This window comes from Elephantulus edwardii, unplaced genomic scaffold (genome assembly GCF_000299155.1).
Source record: "Elephantulus edwardii isolate Elephantulus edwardi_28Jun2011 unplaced genomic scaffold, EleEdw1.0 scaffold00047, whole genome shotgun sequence".
Taxonomy (NCBI): domain Eukaryota; kingdom Metazoa; phylum Chordata; class Mammalia; order Macroscelidea; family Macroscelididae; genus Elephantulus; species Elephantulus edwardii.
In genome coordinates this window covers 12,377,876-12,393,841 of record NW_006399797.1, presented here as the reverse complement: position 1 = coordinate 12,393,841, position 15,966 = coordinate 12,377,876, and the positions used below count along the sequence as shown (strand labels likewise).

Genomic DNA, 15,966 nt, shown 5'->3' with positions numbered 1-15,966 from the left:
AATAAACAACCTAAATTAAAAAAAAAAGAAGAAGAATGTGGTATTGGGATTGGAGGAAGGAACACCAACAACCTGTGTTATGGGTTTAACACAAACTTGCTTGCTAAGGGATCAAGGATTGCAGCCTTTAATATGGATCTCATCATCAAGAAAACAAAACCAGTGGACCAAAAGGCAACATCACAATAAACAGAGAAAAGATTAAAATTGTTCAAGGTTTTGTCTTACTTGAACCCACAGTCAGCACCCTTGGCGCCAGCAGTCAGGAGATCTGAGGATTTGCATTGCGAATATCTGGTGCTGGAGACCTCTCCAAAGTCTTGAAGAGTAGTCTTTCCAATCACTTTCTATGCATCTGAGAGCTAGACAGTGAATAAGGATGACAGAATAATTGATGTCTTTAAGTTGTGGAATAGGAGAAGAGTGCTGACTATTTCGTCGTCTACCAAAATAATAAGTAGGTATGTATTGGAGAAAGTGTAGTCCGAGTTTTCCTTGAGGCAAGGATGACAAAGCTTCATCTCACTTGAGTATGTTTTTTTAGGAGAGGCTATTACTTGGAGACGACCATCATGTTTGGAAAGATGAACCAGAAGAAGATCCTTCATGAAATGGATTGACAGCAGTGTTTGTGACAGTGGGCTCAAGTGTGTAGGGGGTGGTAAGGATGGCACAGGATAGACAGTTCAGATTTGTTCATAGGGTCACTGTGTGTTATACTTGACTTGATGGCAGTTAACAACAAAACAACGTCCTTTGAATCTTCATAGCTGAAACCCTAGATTTTTTCCTATGCCCTGTCTGAATGCCTATACCTGATAATCCATGGGAATTAGAAATAAAAGAAATGGAAGTAACCACAAAAACGTGCTGTTCTAAGCTAAGGTTTTCATTTGTTTCACAGCAATCTCTTACTGCCATTACCTCTGAACTGACACAAAGCTAATCCTTGCAGTGATTTCCAGAGCCTGTAAATTTCATGGGAGTTCTTTGTCTCTCAGAACAACGGGTAAATTCGAACTGCCTGCCTTGGGTTGGCAGTGTAACTCCTTACAAAGCCACTAGAGCTCATTTACACAGCAATAGGAAGTGGAAAGGTGGAAAATGACCCTTTCTGAGTTCCCATGCCCTCTTCCACTGCACTCTCTGGGAGTCATTGTCTGTCATCAGCAAAACCCTTTATATACTCAAACTTACCCATTTCAGTTAAAGTTAACTTCTCCTTTATGTTTTTCCTCTGATAGAAACTTGAATACCAGGGACACTTTCCCCTTCCACACTCTAAGGTGGTGATACTTTTCATCCTGGAGGAAAGGCAGAAAGTATTTCTGTTGGTTTTTTGTTTCTTTCAGAATGCTCTCCTCTTCTTTGTGAAAATTCCTGATTTTGCATCTCCTCCCAGCTGGCATCACCCCAGCCCCGTTTTTTTTTTTTTTTTTTTGGTTCTTCCTTCCTTCAGCCACTATGGATCCCTCATTTACCATCACAGGTTCTAGCCCTGTTTCTGTCTGACCTATTGGAGGGCTCAGCATTCATAGAAATTGTTCTTACTGTTTAACTTTCACATCCCTGTCATCTTCTCTTCCAAGTGTGAGATTCTCCTCTGTAGAGTCGGCTGGTCAGTTCAACACCTTGATACTGCAGTGGGGAGGGCATGTCCCCAAGATTCTTTCAGGGGGCCTTCCAGGCTCAAACACTTTTCATGATCATGCTGAGACATAATTTGCCTCTACTTTCTCATTCTTTTAAAGTGCACTGGGATGATTTCCAGAGGTTATGTGACGTGTGATGACATCTTCACTCTGCCAGTTGTATATTCTTGGGTTTTCTCTTTTAATTTACAATATGGTAAAAGTGACTAGCCATAGTTCATGTGCACAGATGTTCTTTGGTGTGCTCAATAAATTTTAAGACTAAAAAGCGGATCCTGGGACTAAGGTATTTGAAAATTGCTCCCTGAGACCTAGTCATTATGGACTTTGCTTTGTCTCATTTTCAAGGATCCTGCTATCCAGGACCCCCTTCTGTCTTCCTGATTTAATTTCTGTTATTCTGACTCCAAGAAAATTTTTGTGTGTGTGTGTGTGTGTGTGTGTGTGTGTGGTGGTGTATACCACAGAGTGAGAGCTGACCCTCGAGAGCTTTCAGAGGCAGTTTAATCACATGGATGACATTGCCTCTCTTTCTCCCACCGAAGAGCTGGTAGATTTGAACTACATGCTTTCAGGATTGTAGCACAGCGAGGCTCTTGCAGCAAAGCTCTCAGCTTTCCCTTATTATTCTCTGCTGTTTCATTAGACAAAGAAAAGCAATTAGAAGAGAATTTAGTTTGCATCTGTGCCCATACAGCTCATCTTCATTCTTCTTAGAATGGTTGAACTGTGCATTTTTTTAAATTGAGATTTTGATGAAAGTTTATAAAGAACTTGGATTTCCATTCATGCATCGTTGCACATTTTCCTCCCTTAAGGAAGGCCAGCCTTCTGCTGTTTCACTGCAGCCCATTTCTTCTAGTTCACCCCAAGATGTGTCTCCTGCCTCTTCAGCATCATCAGTTTCTCATTTTTTCTTGGATTATTCCCATTAGCATATAAGCATATTATTTCATTTACCTCTAAAAAACAACCCTCTTTTGAGATTCAGATCAAAGCAACTATGAGATATCATCTCACCCCAGCAGCAATAGCATAGTTCAGCAGGGAAGCAAACAACAAATTCTGGCAAGGTTGTGCAGTGATGGTTGTGTTGTTGTTGTTAGGTGCTGTCAAGTTGTAGATGACTCACAGCGACCCTATGAATGAAAGGCCTGAGCACAGTTCTAAGAGTTTCCAGAGGCAAGCTGTTTTGGAAGTGGATGCCACTCCTGCTTCCAGGCTTGTTTTATTGGGAAGCTCCACTAAACACTGTCCACCGTGGGTAACCATTATCACATATGGCACATCAGTGTCACAGTATTTAGCATCACAGTAACCACGAGTCACCTCTGTACAGCAGTGCACAGACCAGTGCTATACCACCTAGAAGAACGCTTGATAGAAAAACAATTTGAACTATGCCTGAGGGCCGCGGATTAAAATCACCCACCTTGGACTTGCTAGCATAACTTTCTGTCCACTAGGCCAACGTAGCTCTCCCTATATTCTCATTGTTATTGTTGTTAGATGCCCTCGAATTGCAGTGATAGGAACTCTCATTCCCTGCTGGTGAGAGTGTAAAATGGTACAACCACTATGGAAAGTGGTCTGGTACTTATTAAAAAGGCTGGGAATAGAAATACCATTTGACCCAGAAATTCCACTACTAGGAATTTACCCTAAAGAAACTCAAGCCACAACTCGTGCAGATAGATGTATTCACACCTATGTTTATTACTGAGTTGTTCACAATAACAAAGAGATGCATCCAAGTGCACATCAACAAATGAATGGATGGAAAAATTATGGTACATTCACACAATTGAATATGACACAGCATTGAAAATAATAAACTTGTGAAACATTACACAACATGGGAGAACCTGGAGGACATTATGCTGAGTGAAAGATCTCAGTCACAAAAGAACAAGTACTGCATTGCACTGCTGTTATGGAAGAACACTGACTGGGGGACAGTGGGGGAAAGTAGGAAACTGACTTGGAGGATTGTGGGAGAAAATAGGAAAAGAGATAATGAACACTGCATTGGAACAGATGAGGGGAAGAACTGTCTGAAAGGAATATACAATTAGGTATTACATGTATGACAACAGTCTGGAACAAGAGGTGCAGTGCAAAGTGGACTGGGGGAGGGAGGAAGGATGAGTAGGGAAGAAATTATGCAACAATGGGTGAATAAAAATATAAAGGAAAAAATGAAAAGACCACTCAACCCACTTTTGACTCCTACTCTCTCTAGCTACTTATTTTTTCTCTTAACAAGAGATCTTTATGAGAAATTTGTTTGTATGTACTTTGTAAGTATTATTTTCTTCTTATTCTTCCTTGAACCTCATCCAGTTAGCTTTTGTACTTCTCTTTCTGAAAGGTCTCTATTGTTCTTCTTCTTGTTCGGTACTGTCGGCTCAAAACTGACCCATAGCTGACCTTGAAGTAGGTTTTCAGAGGCAGTAGATCACATCGAAGGAGATTGCCTATTTTTTTCCTGCAGAACAGCTGATTGATTTGAACTGTGTATTTTTGAAATTCCTTTCTACTAAACTCGCTAAAAGGTCTCTAAGTGCGACAAATAATTTGCACTAAATTGCTGACCTGAAGGTGAGTGAGTCAAACCCATCCAGCAGTATTGCAGAAGAAACAGCCTTCTGATTTGCTTCTGTTAAGATTAAAACCAAGAAAATAATATGTAGCAGTTTTACTCTGAATATATAGCATTAACAAGAGTTCGAATTTACTTGTTAGCAGCTAACACTACCATCACCAACACATTTGTTTGTACCAGGATGACCAAGGACCTCCATAATGTGAAATCTAATGGCCAGTTACATGCACCTTGACTTTTTTTAACAGTTGTTAAAATTCTCCATTACTTTTCTTCCTGGAAACATTTTATTCAGTTAACCTCTAGGCTTGGTGTATTGATTTGCCTTCTTTCTCATTGATAACTTCTTTTCAGTTGTCTTTGGTGTTTTCTCCTGATGTCTGTATTGGAGTCCTCCACGGTTTGATACTTGTATGTTTTCTCTGGTTCTCTTATTTAGTGCTATTTATATGGTGACACTTCCCAAGTTTCTATTTCCAACCTTGTCCTTTTTCCAAACTCCAAACTGCTGCTGCTGCTTTTGTTGTTTTGGGATTTTTTTTTAGAATATTTTCTTCTCATTCTTTTTTTATTTTAAATAAAATTTTTATTTTATACTGGTTTACTTACAAAGTTTGTATACATTGTTTCACACCAGATCTTTTCCATTTCCTTTACTCACCGCTCCTTCCATCCATCAAATTGTGCTATCCTGTTAACCCCCATGCTCTCCAGTCTCCTAAGTTAGGGCATACTTTACAAAATCATTGCTCTTACATGCTGCCTAGTATCCCATTGTGTGAATGTGCCATAATTTGTCAATCCATTTGATTGTGGTTCTACATTTAAGCTGTTTCCATCTTCTTGGAATAAGGAATAATAACACTGCTATGAGCATTGGGGTTCAAGTCTCTATTTGTGCCTCAGTTCTCATTTTCTCAGGATCTATTCTAAGCAGTGGAATAGCTGGGTCAAATGGGATTTCTGTCTTCAGTCCAAGGTTGTTTTTTTTTTGGTACGTGATTATTCAGTATCAACATTTGAATATCTAACAGTTAGACATCTTAAGCTTAACATGTCTCAAATCAAGCACTTGATTTTATTTCTTTCAAATTTTTCCTACCCTGTTTCTCCCATCATTGTCCAGGGCAGATCTTTCTTTTGAGCTGTTCATGTCAGAGGCCTTGGTATCACTCTGTACTCCCTTCCCCCCCCCCCATATTCTAGAATAAATTAGCGAAGAAGTAATTTTGACTTTACCTTCAGCACATATTCAGAATTTTATTGTTGTCATGCATCTTCATTAACTGTCAACTCTCAAGTTAATGTTACTTATATTTATCAGAATTCTGTTTTTAACTGCTTTTTCTTCTTATACTTTGGCCTATCTGCTCTATAGCTATTTTCTGCAGAACAGTCACAGATCTCCTTTGAATATATGCCATACACTTTGAATATATGCTCAGAACACTTTAATGCTTTCTCCTGTTACCTAGTTGAATAGCCACAGCATAAGACCCTGCCTGTCTGCATGACTGCCTTTACTGATAACCCCGTGTCCTATCTCCGCATACAACCTCCTGTCTCTAACACCTTCCATTGTTCCAGTCACACTGGCCTTTGAAATACTCAGCTTATTTCTGCCGCAGGGACTTTCTTTCCAATTGTTCTTCTCCTTGTCTGTATGACTCTCTCACCTTCTTTGAGTCTTTGAGTAAGTGTCACTTTCTTAGTGAGACTTTCCTTTACTATCTTATCTAAAATGGCAACTTCTTCGGCATTTGTTCTTTCTTCCCCACTTTAGTTTCTGTCCCAATACCATAAGGGACACTGTTTTACTGATCTCTTGTTTATTTCTATTTTGATTGTTGTCAAGTATTTAATTTTACTTGGATTCATAATCAACATCCATGGAAGCAACAGTCAACAAATTAAAAGACCTCTTGTCTTTGCATTGGGCAAATTGGCTATCGAAAAGCTCTTTTAAGAATTGAAAAGCGAGGATGTTAAAGACTAAGGAGCACCTGACTCAAGCTGTGAAATCTTCAGTCTTTTTGTATGCATGTAAAAGAGTAAGAAGACTGAACAGGTGATGTCTTTGAATCATGGTGTTGATAAAGCATATCAAATATAGTGTAGATCATCTGCCACACGCACAGACGAATCTGTGTGGGCAGAAGTGCACTTAGCGTGCTCCTTAGAGGTGCGGTTGGTGAGACTGTGGCTAACATACTTTGGGCATCTTGTCAGGGGTTGCTAGTTATTAGAAAAGGACATTGTGCTTAGAAAGGTTGCAGGTGAGAGAAGGAGAGAAAGACGCTCATTGAGATGGATTGACACAGTGTAAATGTGCACTTGAACACAACAGAAATTGTGCAAAGGGTAAGGATTGAGCAAGGTTTAGATCTCTTGTTAATAGGGTCACTGTGAGCTGTGGTAGATGCAGTGACACTCAGCAACAACAACAGTATATCTTTAACAGATGAGAGAGAACTTGACTTACAACAGGTACTTAGTAAGTATTGGTTGAATGCATTACAGTGTTTCTAAGAGAGCAAGCTATTTGATATGCCAATAATAGAGTAGTTGGGTTCACATTTTCTTTTTTAAAGGTTTAGGCTTGAGCTGTAAGAATCTTGATTCCAGGGGAAGAAGAACCAGGAGCAGCGATATTGGTCTTTGGGATTGGAGAAGTATTGAAGACCTAAATAAAACTCACTGCTATGTCAGAAGAAGTCAAGGGCAGATGAGCAGGAATTGCTTTTCTGTCATTGGCTAAGAGATCAAACTGGTTTGTCCTGCAGAGGGTGAAGCCAGGCTGCTCCTTGGAGGCAAGGATACTGAAGCTCTTTCTGACATACTTTGGAAATGTTGCAAGGTGGGACTAGTCCTTGGAAAGGGATGTCATGCTCAGGAGGGTGTAGAGACAGTGCAAAAGAGGGAGACCTTGGATGAGATGGATTGATTCATTGACTGGGGTAATGGGGGTAGGTGTGTCGGAGATAATAAGACTAGCACAGGGTAGAACAGGGTTTAGGACTGTTGTACATAAGGTCACTATGAGTTTCAGGTGACTCAATGGCACCTAACAACAACAAAGTACAGAATAATTATATGGAAAATGTAGTAGGGAATATATGTATGTAGGTTTTTGTTTGTTTTTTAACACTCACAGTGCTATTACAGCAAAACCACAAAAGCTTGGACCAGTATAATACCTGTCTAAGAAGGAAAACCCAAATATTTTCCACTAATAAAGAATGATGGAAAAGTGGTGCTTGTCCAGGATGGAAAACTTGAAAGACCCAGAAAAACAAAAAGAGTTCTGTTGAGTTCAAGTTCTTACAAGTTTCAATGCATATGGCGACATCATTTACCTTAAGCAGACTTTAATGTGTACATACATTCTTAACCACACTGTTGTTTTTCTTTTTAGGTATGATTGATTGTGTAGTGGATAATCTCAAAGTCCACCATGACTGTGAATCAAACACTAATTTAGGTAGTTGTTTCAGTGCCATCGCCCGACCCCTATACACCTCTCCAAGACCCTAATTTCTGTGAAAATTGTCATTTGCTTGTGTGCCAGCGATTTCTCATCCTCACAGAACCTTATTTAGTTTTTCAGTTTTCACAGTATCTGCTTGGTCTCCTTTTTCATTTACAACATTGAAATATCAGAGTAGCCATCCATTCTACCACTCCCCTAGGCTTCTTTATAAAGCTTCTCACGGCAAGTCTCTGGCACTCAGCAACTTGTTGATTGATTAGTCTAAGTCTGTACCCCTCCTGGAGACTCTCTTTAACCGAATGAAGACTCCTGAGTGAATCAAAGACCTCTCGCTGGTTCCTCATTAAGTAATTAGTCAATTAGACTTGAAATGTATATATTGGATGAGGAATGAATATTAAATGATCAAAATTTTACTTTCTGTTATAGGAAAACAGTCTAGGGAGTTTGATTTTACTGCAGGATAATTACTGATTTGAGCTTTTAGAATTATACTTGTATTTGAATAGTAACTCCTACTAATTTGTCCTATGACTTTTGGCAAATTATTTGACTTTTCAATTTCATAATTTCTTAGATGATCAGAGTAATGCCTACTGTGCAGAGTTGTAGTAAAGATTGAATATTTGTAGAAGCATCTCCGAATATAGACTCGAGAGGGTTCTGGTAGCTTAGTGGTTAATGAGTGCTGCTAACGCAGTGGCAAGCAGTTCGAATCCCCTTTCTGTTCTGTGTGAGAAAGATAGACAGTCCCCCCTCATTAGTTCACAGCCTCTGAAAACTGCTGGAGGATCAGCTGTGACGAGGTTCTGACTCAATGAACTGAGTTGACTCTGTGTTGCCTCCACCTTCAAGTCAATTCTGACTCACAGTGACCCTGAAGGACAGAGTACCACTCACTGTGCCACAGGATTGCAAAGACTGAAGTCTTGATAGATGCTGACTGCCACATCTTTCTACCACAGAGAGGCTGCTGGGTTTGAGCCACCAACCTTTCATTTAGCAGCTGTGTGTAACTGTTGTGCCACCAGGGCTGGCTAACTACATGTAAAAATAAAAACCCGCTGCTGTTAAGTCAATTCAGTTCTGATTCATAACAACATTATAGGGCAGAGTACACCCATCCCACAGAGTTTCAAAGGTGATAAATCATGAAAGCAAACCGCCATATCTGTCTCCCTCAGGGCATCTGGTGAGTTTTAATATTAATCTTTTGTTTAACAGTCATATGTTTAATATGTATTTATGTTGTCCTTATGTGTTTATCTGTAATTTTTTTTGTTGTGAGGTGTTAGTGAGTTAATTGTGACTCATAGTAATCCTCTGTACAGCACAAAAAACCCCTTCTTGAGCCTGTGCTCTGCTTACCTAATCTTATCTGCACTCTGATGTACCCAAGTTCATTGTTACAGTATTGTCACTGCATTTTATTGAGGGCCTTCCTCTCTTTCACTGTCTACTTTTCTAAACACGGTGACCTTTCCCAGAGACTGGCCCTTTTTGATAACATGCCCAAAGTATGTGTGATTAAGTCTCACCATTCTTGCTTCTAAGGAGCACTCTGGCTGCACTTCCGAAACAGATTTGTTTGTCCTTTAGTAGTCCAGGGTATAATCAGTATTCTTTGCCAACATCCCAATTCAAAGACATCAGTTCTTCTTTGGTCTTCTTTAACTCTTGTCCAACTTCACATTCAGTATATATATATATAAATTGTGAAATTTAAATGTGTATAGCAATTACAAATACAAATACAAGATGCAGGCTAGGTGTTCATGTTATTTTGGGTGGTGCAACTAATTACCTGAGTTTTATTCTGTAGTGCCTAGTCTGGAATGCTTGATGATTCTTGAATCTTAAGAGGATTAAGTGCTTAGAGTTGAGATAGCAGTAGAGAATGAACTATCAGTATTGTGTTTGGTTTTTGGGCTATCTTCTTAAGCTTCCCTGGGTGGTTGTATTTGTTAGTTGCTGTTGTCACTCATAGAGATGACATGTATACTGAGGGAGAACTGCTCCAAAAGATTTGTGAAAAGTTAATTTTATGTTGGTTTGCATACAGTAATTCATATACATTGTTTCATTCATTACCTTGTGTTTCACACACTCTTTTATTCCTACAGTCCTTCATATACATTGTGTTTTATAATTAATTACTATTGACCTTTGCCTATTATTACCCCATCTTTTCCAGTCTCTATTGGTCCATAGAGTTTTTAAGGCTGACCTTTTGGAAGCAGATCAGTAGGGTTGTCTTCTGAAATGCCTCTGGGTAGATTTGAACTATCACACTTTCTGTTACTATCCAAGTGCTTAGCTGTTTGTGACAGCGAGGGACTCCATCGTATCAGCTCTCCTCATGCTCTAGTCGGAGCTCTGGTGGCATGGTCCATAGGGAGTTGTGCTGCTAACCGAAGGCAGTGACTCTTTGGCCTTTTGAGTCTACCAGTGCGTCCTCTAGAGAAAGATGGGCAATCTCCTGTGTGATGTATGACCTTTGAAAACTTGCTGGAGCATCAGCTGCAAGTTGGTTCTGACTCAAAGGCTATGAATTTTAGTTTTTTCTTTGTGTTATGGAAGGGGGCTACCTAAAAATCTAGGTTGAAGTGAGTACCCTAAGAATGCTGAGAAAACATTTACCTCTGACTTTAGAACTTGGAGTTGGTCTCTGTGACATCAATGCGTATTTTTTGTTAATAACAAATTGCTTCTTAAGGCTTTAGAAGCATAGTGATTTATGCTTGACAAGAACGTTCACAAATTTCACATTGTAAAGCAAATACTCGGCAACCACGACTATTTATAAAACTATTTTGGAAAAAGAATTGTATCTTAGAAACATCTAGGGTTATTTATCATAGATTTAAGGGTCCCAACCCGGTTAGAGAAGTTTACATATATAGATACAAAGATTAATTTAAAACTACATGCCTCCTTTGCTTATATTGTTTGTTTGGGTTGGTTTTTTTTAACCAAAAAACCCTCAAAATATATTATTGATTCAAAATGTTTTACACTTGAATGATATACTGCAGTAACTTCTTCTGGCACCTATTGATAAGAGGAAGGACGAGAGGAAAAGGCTGCATTAGGAAGAGCTCAGTCCTCATGTGATGGCAGAAAGGTCAGTAGAGGTTACTGATACTGCAGTCCTTCTTGCCTTTTGCATTTGTTTCCTCAGCTGGAACTGTTTACGGGACAGAAGATGCCCATGCTTCGGGAAGGCATCCAGGTCTATTACTCCCTGCAGCAGGGCTTCTCCTAAAAGAAAGTGTCTTCAGTTGCATTTTCCTCTGCATACAAATTTAGATCTGCTTGTACAGTGGGGCCATGAGAATGATGATTTCATCAGTATAATTGTTTTCTGACTGATTTTCCATTTTCTCTAGAGCTGAACTGAGTTCTTTATCTTTCTTTTTAAAAAGTTCTATGTTTTCATCAGGCTCAGCTCCTTCTTGTTCTCTTCCAGCTTCTGGTGGCCCTTTTTGAGGTCTGCCTCTGCTCCCTTCAAAGTATCGAGGTCTGCCTGGGCCTGGTCCCTTTCCTTCTTCATCCACCATCTCAGTTGTCACTGATGGTATAGATGAGAGAGAGAGGCTTTGATGGGGACCTTGCTGATTGTGCCATTCCTCCTTGGGCCAACAGTGGTCACTGGAGGCTGAGAAGGGTACTGGGAACCTGTTGTGACCACCAGGTGGTTAAGGACAGCCTGGGACACCAGTGGGGCCAGGAAGGTGGCTGGATGGGTATGAAGAGATGCCACTTGGCACACCTGGCATGTAGGAAATATTAGGTGCCCTGTTGCCTGGGATGGTGGATGGGAGGCTGAAACAGTGGGATGAGAGAAGACTAGGGATTCATCTCCAGACACTACGATCAGGTGGGATTGTGAATGTCCTCGTTCATGTAAATAAGGAAGACATACTTTCCCATTCACAACAACTTGCCATTCTTGAGAAGGATGAGGATCCCAGAACACTTAATTGTGCTCATTCAAAACCTGTACTTGGACCAGGCAGCAGTCATCAGAACAGAGCAGGGAAACACTGCATGGTTCAGGATCAGGAACGGTATGCGTCAAGAATGGATTGCTTTCATTATTGATATGTGATCCAGCCTGACATCAAACTCTTGAATTATGATTTGCCAGTTCTCTTCCTTTCAGTGACTTCACTTGAAGGAGGCTTTGTGCATGGCAAGATTTTCAGTGTCTGATAAGCTAAGACCATAAACTTACCAGCTAAACTAGTAATTTACGTTAGAGAGAATCTACAGAGATGTCATAATCTGGATTTTGTTTGAAGGCTTTCATTAGTGGCTTCCACATAAAGAGAAGGAAACTTTGGTGGCATAGACCAAAACCTGCTTGCTGATTGGAGGCAGTAGGACACCTTCCCAGGATGCTGAGGGGATTTCTTTAGGCTGCTCTGTCACTAGTGCCCTATATTACTTACATCCATTCATAGCTGCCTGTCTTGGCTATACCTGCCACTTATAACAGGTTGTGACTCTTTAACTCCATTGTGCTCAGAAACTATTCATAGTCTTGCTCAGTTCTGCTAAATATAAACCTTAAAGGGAACTCTTGCTTGAGAGAATTTGTTTTGGAGGTCATTACCAATAGCCCCTTCCACTTGTTTGGTTCCAGTCATAACAGGATTAAAGGATCTCCTGTGTGGGTACCAGCCTAAATGAGTGCTACACATCACTGATACAAAGTAGGAATATGGTGTAATTAACTCAGGTCTACATGACTTCTTCCACCATAGCAAACAATTTAAGAGACAGAAATTTTAAAATTCCCCTCACAGAGCACATGGGCAAACAGATGATTGACAACTACAGTGCTTATCAAGATGTGCTACCCTCGATGGTTAGAGACACTGCTGCCCCTTCTCTTCATACCATCTTCAGACTCTACCTCAGCTCTTGCATCCTATTCCTGACGTGTTCTTTTCAGAATGCTGATGTTTACTTCGTGTCTATAATGTAAGGCCTGCCAAACCTTCAATCCTCTTCCTGTGGGTCTGTGATTCTGATCACACTCTTTTCCTGTGTTGCAAGTGTGTACTTTGTCCATTGTCTCCCTGGCTCTCAAAATACTCATTTTAGCTTGTAATTAGGACTCTGTGAAACTCTGGTGGCGTGTCCTTACAGAGTTGTTCTAGTAATCTGTCAGAGGCTGCTTTGAATCTGCCAGCAGCACTTTAGGAGAAATGTGGACATTCTCTCATGTGATTTGTAGCCCCTGAAAACCCAGTGGAGGATTAACCTTGGCTCTGACTAAACGGCAGTGGCAGTGAGTTGAGCTTTTTTACTTGGATTCCCTTAGGAATCTCTAAGTAGTGCAAACGGTTAATGTGCTTGACTGCCAACAGAAAGACTGGAAGTTTGCGTCCATCCAGAAGAGCCTTGGAATAAGGCCTTGTAATTGACTTTTGAAAGATCATTGCTGAAAACTCCTTTGAGCACAGTTTTACTCTGACATATATATGAAGTTGCCATGAGTTGGAATGCATAAACAATGATATACCAGATTCTGTTGTGTTGTTGTTATGTCCCTTCGAATTGGAACCTATGCATAGGTGATCCTCTGGTGGGTCTTTGGAGCCTGTAAGTTGCACAAGAGGAGATTGTTCATTGTCCTCTGACAGAGAAGATAGGAGATTTGAAATGCATGCCTTTGAGTTGACAGAGCAAGTCAAATAGTCATCTAGGAAGGACATTTGTAGAAGAAAAGGCAAAAAATTAATGTCTTTAACAAAGTGAACACATTTTGTCTAGTTAGCAGTGGTTCCCAGTGCCCCTTTGGGTAACAGACTAAACCAGCACCGAATCCTAGGATGTCCTCGCAGTCACTGCTGGGCTTCAGCTATTATTGCAGCCATTGGGTTGGTCATTCTGTTTTATTGAGACCTTCCTTATTTTTTCTGCCTTACCAAATAGAATGTCCTTTGGAAAACTTGTGATTGTAATGAAAGTTTATAGGAAGGTGGTGTTTCCATTCATTCATTGTTACACATTTTGCTCCCTCCCTGTCCCTTCCCCGCCCCCATTCCACTTAACAGTACACCTCTTGTTCCAGAATGTTGTCATACTTGTAATGCTTAATCATATGTTCCTTTCAGATAGTCCTTCCCTTCATCTCTTCCAGTGCAATGATCGTTATATATCCATCCACTCTTTTCCTGTTCTTCAGCACCGCGTCTCCCCACCCCATGCTTCATGTCAGTTCTGTTTTAGAAAAGTGTTATTACAGAGTGTTTGGCTTTTTTGTGACTGAGATATTTCTCTCAGCACTAATGTCCTGTTTTTAAGGACTCGCCTCTCCTAATGACATACCCAAAGTAAGAAAAAATTGATCAAGTCTTTATTTCTAAGACATTTTTTACAGTACTTCCAAGACAGATGTGGTTTTTCTGTTTTTTTGGTTTTTTTTTTGGAAGTCCACAGTATACTTGATATGTCTGATATTCTTTTCCAGCACCACAAAGACATTAATTTTCTTCAGTTTTCCTTTTACTTGTCTGGTTCTTTCACAAATATATAAATATATAGTAAGTGTAACTGAGATATTTCACTCATCATAATGTCCTCCAGGGTCATCCATTTTGCATAATATATTATGAGTTCCTTGTTATTCAGTGCTGCGTAGTATTCCATTGTGTGAATATTCCAGAGCATCTCTATCCATTCATGTGTTGATGGGCACTTGGGTTGTTTCCAGCTCTTTGCTATTGCGAACAAAACTGCAGTAAACATGGGTGTGCATATATCTGCTTGGATGGCAGTTATGGTTTCTTTATGGTAAATTCCCAGTAGTGGAATTGCTGGGTCAAAAGATGTTTCTATTTCTAACTTATTGAGAAAGTGCCATACAGCCTTCCATAGTGGTTGCAACATTTTACACTCCCACCAACAGTGAATAAGGGTTCCAGTTTCTCCACAATCTCGCCAGCATTTGATGTTTGCTGTTCTGTTAAATTTTGCTATTCTTACCGAGGTGAGATGATATCTCATAGTTGCATAAGGCCACTCTTGTAAAACGGGACTGATATCAGTGTTGAAAGAAGACAGAAAAGGAGGGGAGGAATGATGTATATTGAATTGAAACAGATGAGGGAGAGAACTGTTTAAAAGGGGTATATGAATGGGTATTCTTGTCATTACAGAAGTCCATAATGAAGGCTGCATAGTGGAGTGAACTTGTGGGGAGGGATTGCATAACAATGAAAGAGTTTTTCTTTTCAAGGAGAAGAGTGATTTTGGGGGGAGGTATTGGGCAGGGAGAAAAGTGCAACAGTGAATGACTGGAAATCCTAAGTCTCTGTAAACTTTCATTAAAATTAATAAATAAAAAAAGAAAAAAAATATATATAGTAAGTGAAGGTCCATGACTTGAGTCAAGCACACCTGAGGCCTCAAAGTCACATCTTTACTCTAGCACTTTGAAGAGTTCCTTTGCAGCAGATTTATCCAAAGAGGTACATGATTTTCTGTCTTTATTGTTGCTTCCAGTAAAATAAATCCATTATAATATCAATATTCTTCTTTCATTGTAATATTTTTATAGTTGTATAATCTTTTGTTTTCATATTGAGGTGAAATCAATGATGGAGTCTTTGAACTTCATCAGTAAATGCTTCAAGTCACCTTTGTTTTTTAGCAAACATGGTGGTTTTGTCGTCTTAGCACAGGTTGTGTTTCTCGAATCCTGGTGTGTCTGTCATTCTTTTTATTCATCTTCATGAATTATTCAGTATACAAATTGACTAAGTATCATGAAAAGCTACAACCTGGATATACACCTTTCCTGATTTTAAGAGGTGATGAGACAGGCTTAGGATAGAGCAGGGTTCAGAGCTGTTGTACATAGGAGTGCTATGAGTAGCAAGTGACTTGACAGCACACAACACCACCACCACCACCACCAACAACATCAACATCCTCTTGTTCTGTTCAGATGACTGCTTCTTGATCTATTTATAGGTTCTGTGTGAGTACAATTAAGTGTTCTTGAATTCTCAATTATTGACAATGTTTTCCACCACTTTTTATTCAGAGTTGAAGGCTTTTGCATAGTCAATAAAATAGGTAAACATCTTTCAGATAGTTTCTGCCTTCAGCCACAATCCTTCAGATGCCAGCAATGACATTGTTGTTATTGTTAAGTGCCATAGAGTTGCAGGCGACTCATAGTGACCCTATGAAGGAGAGTC

General features: G+C 39.8%; 1 pseudogene; it reads right to left on the bottom strand.

The window, feature by feature from the left end:
- The window catches only part of LOC102864158, a 30,663-nt pseudogene extending 18,452 nt beyond the window's left edge, over positions 1-12,211 (bottom strand).
- Between the last annotated feature and the right edge of the window lie 3,755 nt (positions 12,212-15,966).